This window comes from Lytechinus pictus, chromosome 14, assembly GCF_037042905.1.
Source record: "Lytechinus pictus isolate F3 Inbred chromosome 14, Lp3.0, whole genome shotgun sequence".
Taxonomy (NCBI): Eukaryota; Metazoa; Echinodermata; class Echinoidea; order Temnopleuroida; family Toxopneustidae; genus Lytechinus; species Lytechinus pictus.
In genome coordinates, this window is record NC_087258.1 from 816,819 (window position 1) to 826,585 (window position 9,767).

Here is a 9,767-nt window from a genome sequence, read left to right on the forward strand (position 1 = left end):
CTATGAAGTGCTAAATCGATAGATAAAATTTCCTGATTTTTTTTCCAAAGTAACTGACTCATTTTCCATAAAGATTTCATCTACACAATGAACATGTGTTTACAGAAATATTAACATTTTCATACATGAAATGGCTCAACATTAATTTGAACATAATCCAGATTTTCATCATAAAATAACCTTTAGGAACAGCCCTCCCCTCTCAAGTTGATAGACCTATTATACTACACAAACAGCTAGCAAAACTCCCATTTGTGCATCGATGTGGCACGGACGGGTAACGACGCCAAGCATGCCGGTTATTCAGTTAAGGTATAGAACGTACTTAATTCGATAGCATTCGTTGATATTTCGTTTGCAGTTTTCAAACTCGAGGAGAGATCTCAGATAAGATATCCGGTCAGGTGACAATTATGCTAATTAAAAGCTCTCGTGGTAGGTGTTTCACAAAGTTGTTATATTGGACATTGGACCCAACTGCCATGTTCTTGAGTAAAAGAAGTAAAAGAACAAAAAAAATCCATCATTTTTATTCATTAGGTAAATCTATTATCCAGTTCAACCGAAACCCGGTCACTGGTCACTGAAGGTGAGGCACCTCCAGATGCTCAAGTACTTTACATGTATCGCGAATCTTGGCGATATGTAGCATTCATCTCATTTAAAGCATTAAAAAAAGACATTGATAAACCAATGTAAATTAAGAGACCCATTGTCTCTGTAATGTGTATTTTTTTTTCTTGTGCCCTTGCCATCACCTCTTCAAGTAGTATAAGATTTCATATAACAGTTCATTAGATGATATTTACACATACTTTCCAAATTCATGGACCCTTCCATTAACTACGTTACTTCATGCTTCATGGCATCCACCAATAAGGCAGAGCCCTGAACTTCTTTGTTCTATATTGCCTCCTGTTTCGGCTCTCCGTCGGTACCTCGTCATTTGGGTTTGCTAGGCATTCAACTAGCGTCTTGTCCATCCAGCCTTTGCAAAGCATATCCTCATCATCAATTTGATATTCTGTGGTATCATCGACCTTCACACCAATTTTGTCCTTGATGGGAGATTCAGCGATTTGTTCCTTGTTACATCCCAGACCAAGACGGGATCGTCCTATCATATCTCCACCCTGTCCTGCATCCCCTTCGTGTTCACGCTGACGCAATGTCATTGAATTCAGAATCTCCCTATCAAGACTCTCTTCGATGCATTTCAGTTGGGACGAGAGGAAGCAACGAATGTCCACAAGACGAGAAGACCCTTCGGATAATTCCTTTACATCTGGGGCCTTTAAATCAGAATTAGCTTGTAGAGAAACGATAGCGTCATCAGATACATTTTCTGGACTTGAAAGAAAAGAGTGCTGGAAAAACTCCAATCCCTTGGCACTTGTCAGGTGCGGACTCGAAATAAGGGAATTCAGGGAGGCTTCGCCTGGCCCATCTTTCGTCTCGAAACAGTGTCCATCCCGTTCTTCCGGTAATGGAATATCTGCAGCGGAGTTGGTAAATGTCGGATCCTTGGTTGAAAGTTGCTGATGGGCGTGGCCATCTTCAACTGGGTTTGTTCCAGTTGTGACAAAATTCTCTATAACATATCTTGCATTTTCGTTGTCAAACGTGGTACATGGCACGGTACTCCCTTCTTCATTCTGAACTCCAGAGATGTTGCCCCAAGGGTCCTTTTCCATCAGTACGGCCAAAGTGGAACTCTTCCCAACCGATTCACTTCTTGACAATGAACTGATTTTCAGATCTGGGAAAAGGTAGCATCCGTAGCTTGTGAGAAGCTCCTTATTCTCTATGAGCTTGTAATCGTCAGCCATGGCTGCAAGTGTTGGGTGAGATACCACCTGATGCAGATGATTCAGTTGCGCAAACACGTGCAGCTTTTCGTGGAAACGTTTCAACAGCGTCTTGTCCATATCTGTTTCGGGAAATCCAATCGATGTGGTCACCTCAAAGTCTTCTGTGGAATCTTCGGATGAATCAGATGAATCACTGTTGGACGATTCAGAACATCCTTCCGAGGTGGTATCATATTGATGAAAACTTGGTGTATAGTTGTATGCAAGTTGCCGAAGTACATTCAGGTGACCAGTTAATTCTTCGGGAAGGGCATCATGTTCAATTTTAGTCACAGGAAGAAAGCTGTCTTTCCTGTGAAATAGGAGACAGGGGAGAGGGTGATAAACTTCCCGCATTCTGGAAAATTGAGATTGAACGAGACTTGTTAAACCCATCCCCCTCCCCCCCCCCAAAAAAAAAAAAAAGACTGGGAGGGGCTGATTCAGCCCCCACCCCCTCGCCATTTTTCGCGATAAATCCGCCGCACAAAATTTGTTGACCGCGTCTGAATTTTTACTTTCAAGTCTCACGCAACTTTTGAGACCAAAATTGCGACCCACGGTTACGCGGTTCCAAAACTACGCAACATTTCGTAAGTACATGCAGACCCAAAATGCTCAAAAACGTTAATTCGCGTACAAATCCAATGCTCGAAATAGCCCAGTCTTTTTAGTAATAAATCATATCGATCAATCAAGTCTCATATGCTTTCATTTAATCAACAAAGTAACAATTAAGTTTGACGGTTATTGTTTCGTGTTGTGTTTTGGGAGCTGGGCAGGCACTAAAGCAGTTCTTTATCATCGAATATTCAAACATTACATTTTATTGCGGGATCAGAATTCTGTGTTGCATCGAGTCGGGAATAACAAAGAGCAGTCACAATTATTACATGTATAGCTCACCCTGAATACAGATCCTTTAGCTGCTTCATCACATATTCAATCACATCACCATACGTCAATTTCCTGTCCGCAGTAAGCTCTGGCTCATCCTTCATCGCATCGATACATTCAACTTGCTTTTTTTCCAGACAATCTGTATTAGGATTGTCTTTGGGTGAAAGAGATAATTTTATGCCATATTCCTGGATGTCGTGTTTGGTGATGTCTTGCTTATTTTCCTCCTTCTCTGCATTCGGTATTTCTTCAACAACTTTTACTTCCTTCATCTCCTTTTCCAATGTTGGATCGGTCTGGACACATTCAATCACCATCTGTATTGGTTCCTCCGTAGCAATTTCTTCTACCTTCTTGGTCTCTCTTGAAGGTGTGGTTTCTTCTGGACACATCACTTCTGTGTTTCCTTGCAATATTCTAGAATCTCCTGCATCGGCTGTTTTATTAGTAGCCTTCTCCTCACAACGACTGCAAACAATATCATCAGTCTCGAAGCAGTCAGGAATACACATCGACTCCATCCCAGTGAGCTCCAGGCAACTGTCGTCTTCGCTCGCTCCTGCATCCTGACAATTGTTGTTTTGGTTGTCGCTTTTAAATACTGCGTTGGAATCTGTCAAGACAATCTCATTAGCATTAGAATCGACAGGTATTCTGTCTTTCATGTTGACATTTCCATCATTGCCGGAATCTACCATCTCATCATGTTTTGACTCGATGTCAGAATGAAGGATCGCAATACTTTCGCGGGGCGTAGACATCTCCTTCTGGTCATTCTGGTTCGCTTCCATAATATTTGATTCCTGTTTCACAAGCACAGCATTCTGTTCTTGACTTTCTTTGTGTCTATATTTGCCCTGTTCTTTTATCCTCTTTCTTTTCAACGGTATCCTTTTACGAATAACACTATTGGTGTCGTTATCTTGAACCAATTTTCTGGTAGATTCTATGTTTGTGCTCTTTTCACCACTGTCTAAGGCAGCCTTCTCATCGACAACGTGTTTCTCTGCAATCTGTTTTCCAGCTACAACACTCTGGGATAACAAATTGATATTCACCAGCGCATCCAAATCTGTGGTTTCTTGGCCGCTTTCTGTGGTTTCCCGCATGTCTAAAGCACCCTGAAGGACTTCGTTGGCCTGGATATTGAAGTGATTTTCATGGGGATTGACATCGACTTCTCCTCCCGTTGGCTCAGCAGAAAGGAACATATGAGGGTCTTTAAAGCCAATATCTGAAGGAACGCCTGTGTATGATCCATTATCCAGATAACTGTTATTTGCTAGAACATCTGCTACAGGGTACCCATGGTCGACAACGTTCATTTGTGTAACACCACCTTGCTCTACAGATGGGTCAAACAACGATGGGATTCTAGGATTGTTCATGATCATTGCATTTAGGGCCTGCATAACGTCTTCAGTAACGTCGTACCCATTCGATTCATAGAAAGACTGGACATTAGCATAATGTTGCACTGGGGGAGATTGAATCGGGGCAACAGTTTCTTCATCAGCCTTCTGTAGGTCTGGAAACGTCTGGTCATACTCTTCGAAAGAATCAAACTTCCTTACAGTTGTGGTTGTGTCTTTTGTGGTCACATTTTCCCCGGCAGCAGCGCTTCTACAAGGTAGATTTGTCGTATCTTTCTTAGCCGGTGTCGTGGGAGGTATTGCAGATCGACCAATCTGGACATTCTTCAAGAGGACTCTTTTCTGCATCTCTGTGGACTCTGCTTTTTTCTTCGTAGCTTCTCTCCAATTCGTAGATGTTACCGGTTTCCTCCCTGCCGAGGGTGGATTACTTTGTTTGAGTGGACGTCGTGTTCCTGCAGACCCAACGGCCTTTATCCTTTTGGGGGCTACAGGTTTTTGGTCCATTTTAATCTTGTCTCTAGTCTTCTTGTTTTTGGAGACAGTTTCCCAAGCTCCATCATCGTCGATGTCGTAGTCGCAATTGTTGGCCTCGTTCATTTTGAGCATGGCTGCAATAAAATAGTAATACATTTCTTAGCAAACATCCAATATATATGAAAAGACATCCAACATAATTTTTTTAAGTGTATCATAATACAATTGTGAGGCTAATCATATGGCAGACACATTCAACTACGGAAGCAGAAAAAAGTAACAGATACGTATAGATTGGGAGACACGCCCCGCAATGCAATTTCCCCCATCGACTTTGTGCAACAGTCTGAGGTGAAGGGTCGTTCCCCTATCCCCTAGATGGACTAAATATAACAAGAAATCGCCGCCTATATAGAAAGGTGATGTCATGACATACATGTAACTTTACGCTTGACCGTCTTTTTAGATATTTTACGTTACACGCAACATTTCGCAAACCATGCCAATGAAGCCGTAGTAAGAGAAAATATGAAACCACAAAAAGATAGCTCAGTCCACGTTTAATATTCCTATCCTGCAAGTCTATAATTCAGGTTGTGAGATAACACAAGATCCACCTTGAAAGTGCTAGCATGAATACAAGCTATTTTTATTTAAAAGGGGCGAGAAGGGGGTTAATTCGCGGGGGATTTAAGATGGGCATCTTTTGACACTAAGGGAAAGTATATGATAGTTTAAGGGATGAATTTAAAACCAATAAGTGGAAATTCCCTTCTCCATATTGGATACTGAATTTTCGTTTCGTTTGCACAAAGCCTTCTTGTCAAATCGCGATCATACTCTGTGAACTTCTCAAAAATTAATAAACCATCACAAAGTGTAAACATATTTTATCGAGCTGATACAAGCTATTTGTAAGAGGTACAGGTCACTGACTTTAAGGATACGTTTCTGACGAAACAATTGCTCCGTATGAGCTCTAAAGAACGTATTGCATATTATTCTCGGTACTTTGTTTCTGAAGTAGCAAGACTTTGTTTGAGTCTCGTTTGAGAGGCATTTCCCCATGCAATATCTCAGCGAAATTTGAAAGAAATATATGATTTTCTTGGAAAACACCTCGGGCAGTCGTTTTCAGATTGAACCAAGAAATGGTACCCCATGTCTGCGCACCCATTCACTTTGCATGCAATTCGGGGATTTTGGTGAAAAGGCTGCATTTTGAGGCCGTCACATGAAATGCCCCAAATTCATTATTTTTCCACCATTTTGAGTCGGATTTTTTCACGAATATCTTTCTTCAATGTATCGCATCTGTCAAGTCTGTGGTCGTCGCGTATCGTGTTTTACTAGAATCGCGCAGATACGGGGAATTGCGTAGACTTGGGGGAACTTGCCATAAATCTTCCCGACTAAAATCTTCTTCTTCAGAAATTGACCCTAAATGTATACCTCTTAACTTTGACATTTTATGTTGCATCGATTCGTGCGTTTCACATAATTTTCTGTGTAATTTAAGGGATTGCTCGCCATCATTACTTGAAGTCAACACCTGATCACAGTATTTCTCCTTCAAAATTATTTCGAACCTCAATAATAATACCCATTGGCGGCGGAAGTCAAAAAATTTAGGGGGGACGACCAAAAAATTTTGACAAGCCAAAACAAAAAAAAGGTTATCAACCAAAATTTTAGGGGGGACCGACAACATTTATTGACAAGCAACAACAACAAAAAAAATTCTCAGCAAACAATTTAGGGGGGATCGTCCCTCCCACCTCAAATTTAGGGGGGACAGGTCCCCCCGTCCCCCCCCCCCCCCCCCCGCCGCCTATGAAACACCACACCTATTCTCGGATCTTTTTAGTTCAAGATCTAATATGGATTTATTCATTCTCATATTTCCCGACGCCTGGGATTCTACGTTCAGTCCAAAAAATAATAATAATGATATAACGTTATATCTAAAGCTACTTCTTGAATTCTAAATAGCGGCCCGCGCTAGCTATCTAAGAAAGACCAACAGATCTAGATCTAAGTTAGACTTAGATGGTGGCGCGTGTATTATGAAATGCACGAGGGTTAGATCTACGCTTGAGGTAGGCCCTGTCACAAAAATTGCATGTTTTTAATAGATCAACACAGGTAGGGCCTACATTATTATTATTCTTTTATCAAATCCATATCCCAAGGGTATGGTTGGAACTACCCCTTATCGACCACCTAATCTTCTAAGCATCATATCTGCGAAAATATTCATCAATTTTACCCAGTTTTCGTCTCATTTGTGCAGAAAATTGAGCAGATCAGATTCCCATGTTTCGCTCGGCGACTCCGATTCAATTTGCGTATATATCGACGATCAACGAATGCGACGATTTTCCATTTGCTCATTTGCACCCGTCTTTTGAAACCGACCACCCGCGGTACACTAAGTTTACGGCCGATTCTTGTCGCGGTGGCGAAATATTTTTACTCTTTCAAATCAGTTCTATGACGTCAACATGCTAAATGATCGCCTCACTACTTCCACTGCGAGCTCCGACGCATGATTCGACGATTGACGACGGATATTTGTTCTAAAGCCGTTTCCTATCGGATTTCTTGGTTTTTCAGCGGGTTTTGGGTTTGGTCAATACAATTTTGATTAATTCTACTAAATCTTTACTGTTTGTTGCTTCTTTTTTTCTCGTAAAATCGATTCTTACCGTTTCTATGGACACTGCGCCTACTCTCCCGCGCGTATCGTTTGTAATACGCAATAATTTTAACGCGCGCAAGGTGGTCGGTTTCAAAAGAGGTGGTCGATATGTGGTGGTCTTACCATATAGGCCTACACTGCAGTAAATCTAATTAAGGCTCAGAACTTATAATTAGGATCTAACGTTAGATCGGGCAGCAAGAGGTGATCGGAAAAGACGGCGGGATTTTCGTTTTGAATTTTGTGCCATTTCTTTCTTCGGTTAATATGATATCTGAATTGGAATAGATCTAATTAGGCCTAGAGTCTACTAAAAAAAGAGATTGTCAGTCTTTCCAAACATTCAATTTGTCATAACTTTGATCGTTTGTGAAGTTTGAGCGATAACACCCCTCCCCCCCCCCCCCCATTCCCACGTTCTGGCGACGCACACTGGGCGATTTCAAGGTCAGTGCTTGACCTTTTGGTGTTGGTGTTAGCCTAGGTCAATTTTAACACGAGTATAACACCAAACGTAAAATGAAGATGGTCCTGAAAAGTCACTCAATACATGTAGGCCTACCGGTAGTTGTTGAAATGTCAATAGTGTGATCTAAACCAGTTTTACAAACTCGGAATAAGTTTTTGGAGCTAGAGGAAGCAATCCAAATTCCAACACCAATGCCAACACCGTACTTGAAATCACCCACTGTGTAAGATGCTACTTACTTCGTTTGGGCGAAAATTTCACTGAAAATGCGTCGATTTTCCGTGAATATCTTGTTTTCAAATGTATTCCTCCTTTCCATTCATGAAGATTGTTTTCTCCTTATTTCAGACTGCAAGGTATTCATCGAAAAGAAGATTCTCCGAACATTGAACAGTGCACATGCACGTCATGTCAAAGCAGTATAGTGGGAGTCTTATTTATTGCGCGCCAAATGTTGCACTAGCAACGCTCGGACGCGCATGCGCGTTACCATAGCCTATTGTTACGTATTCTAGGGAACCCTCTCAGCAATCACAAAAAATAGGGTGAAGTGGGTAAATATTAGAGACAACCACCCCCGGCCCCACCCACACACACATTTTCTCCTCCCTTTCTCTCGCTCTCTTTATCTTCCTAACTATCTTTAATTGTTCTTCTCGAGCGTTATCCCCAGATTAAAATAAAAAGAAACTACATTGGAATGGCCGATTAAATTGAATCTCATTCACCTTTTTTTCTCACCTTACTTATTTCTTCACTTTCACTTTCACGTGTCGATCTTACATTCTAATTCTTTCACTGGAAAAAATGACCATTTGGTGACAAATTGAAATAATAGAAAATACTTTGATTTACATTTCAATTTATTATTTCAAGGATAACATCACAAAGTTCCTTCTATATCAAAAATAATCTCAGTGAATTCACGATACTTGAAAAACCCCTTTTCGTATATAGAGTATCATTTTGGCACATAAATTTATACAGAAGAATATACTTTCAAAAAAATAGAACAGGCCAAACTCAAATATAAACTGGATAACATGCAATGGGACACTGTCTTTCAATTTTGAAACTCATTTAATCTCAATCGCAACTTTTCGTCAGATGTTGTACGATACCAAGCGTCTATCCGCAAAGGCCATTCTTCATTATGTCAGGAAATGACCTTCATTACGTTGCAACCCTTTGATTATGTTCTACGATCTCAAAATATTCATTGAACCGCAACCGCCTAAAACACATTTGAAATGAATAGATATAGCGAGACTAACAATTTTCCAATGGGGGTCATCACACCCCTTGCTCGACATTCGTGAATCCGAACTTTTCACATCTACTACGGAGACGCTCTCTACAACGCACATATTCGTTTTAAAATGCAAATCAACGTCCAGATAAAATACCCTCACATTAAAGAACGTGCAATAATTGTAATTCAGGAAGGGTTGGGGATGAGTATCACACGATAATAGAATGTAATGTACACACAACTGAAAGGGTGGTGTTTTTTGACAAAATAGCTGAAATGTATAAACAGTTTAAGAACGATGAAGACAAATTTATATTCATAATGAAACTTGATAATGAAAACATAATTGATAATTTGTGTAAGTTCTTCAAAGCGATTATAAATAAGAGGGTGAGTTTTAACGTCAATTACATTTTTTCTTTTTAAATTTCATTCAAAATATCTAAAATCCACCAAAGCCACCATTACCAAAGATATATCTTTAGCGTTATACATTTATTTACTTCCTGATTTGTATTCGATAATTAGATAACTTATGTATATTGCATTATGCTACACCTTCTTTATGTTAAATTTCAATTCGTCATTTCTCTTTGTATATATAGATGTATATCTTTATAATAATTGGAAATATATGTATTGATGTATTACTGATTTATACGACATACATGTACAGTTATGAATGTTTTTGTTTATGTTATCATTGTATATATGTTAAAACAAAATATTCATGCCATATGAATGA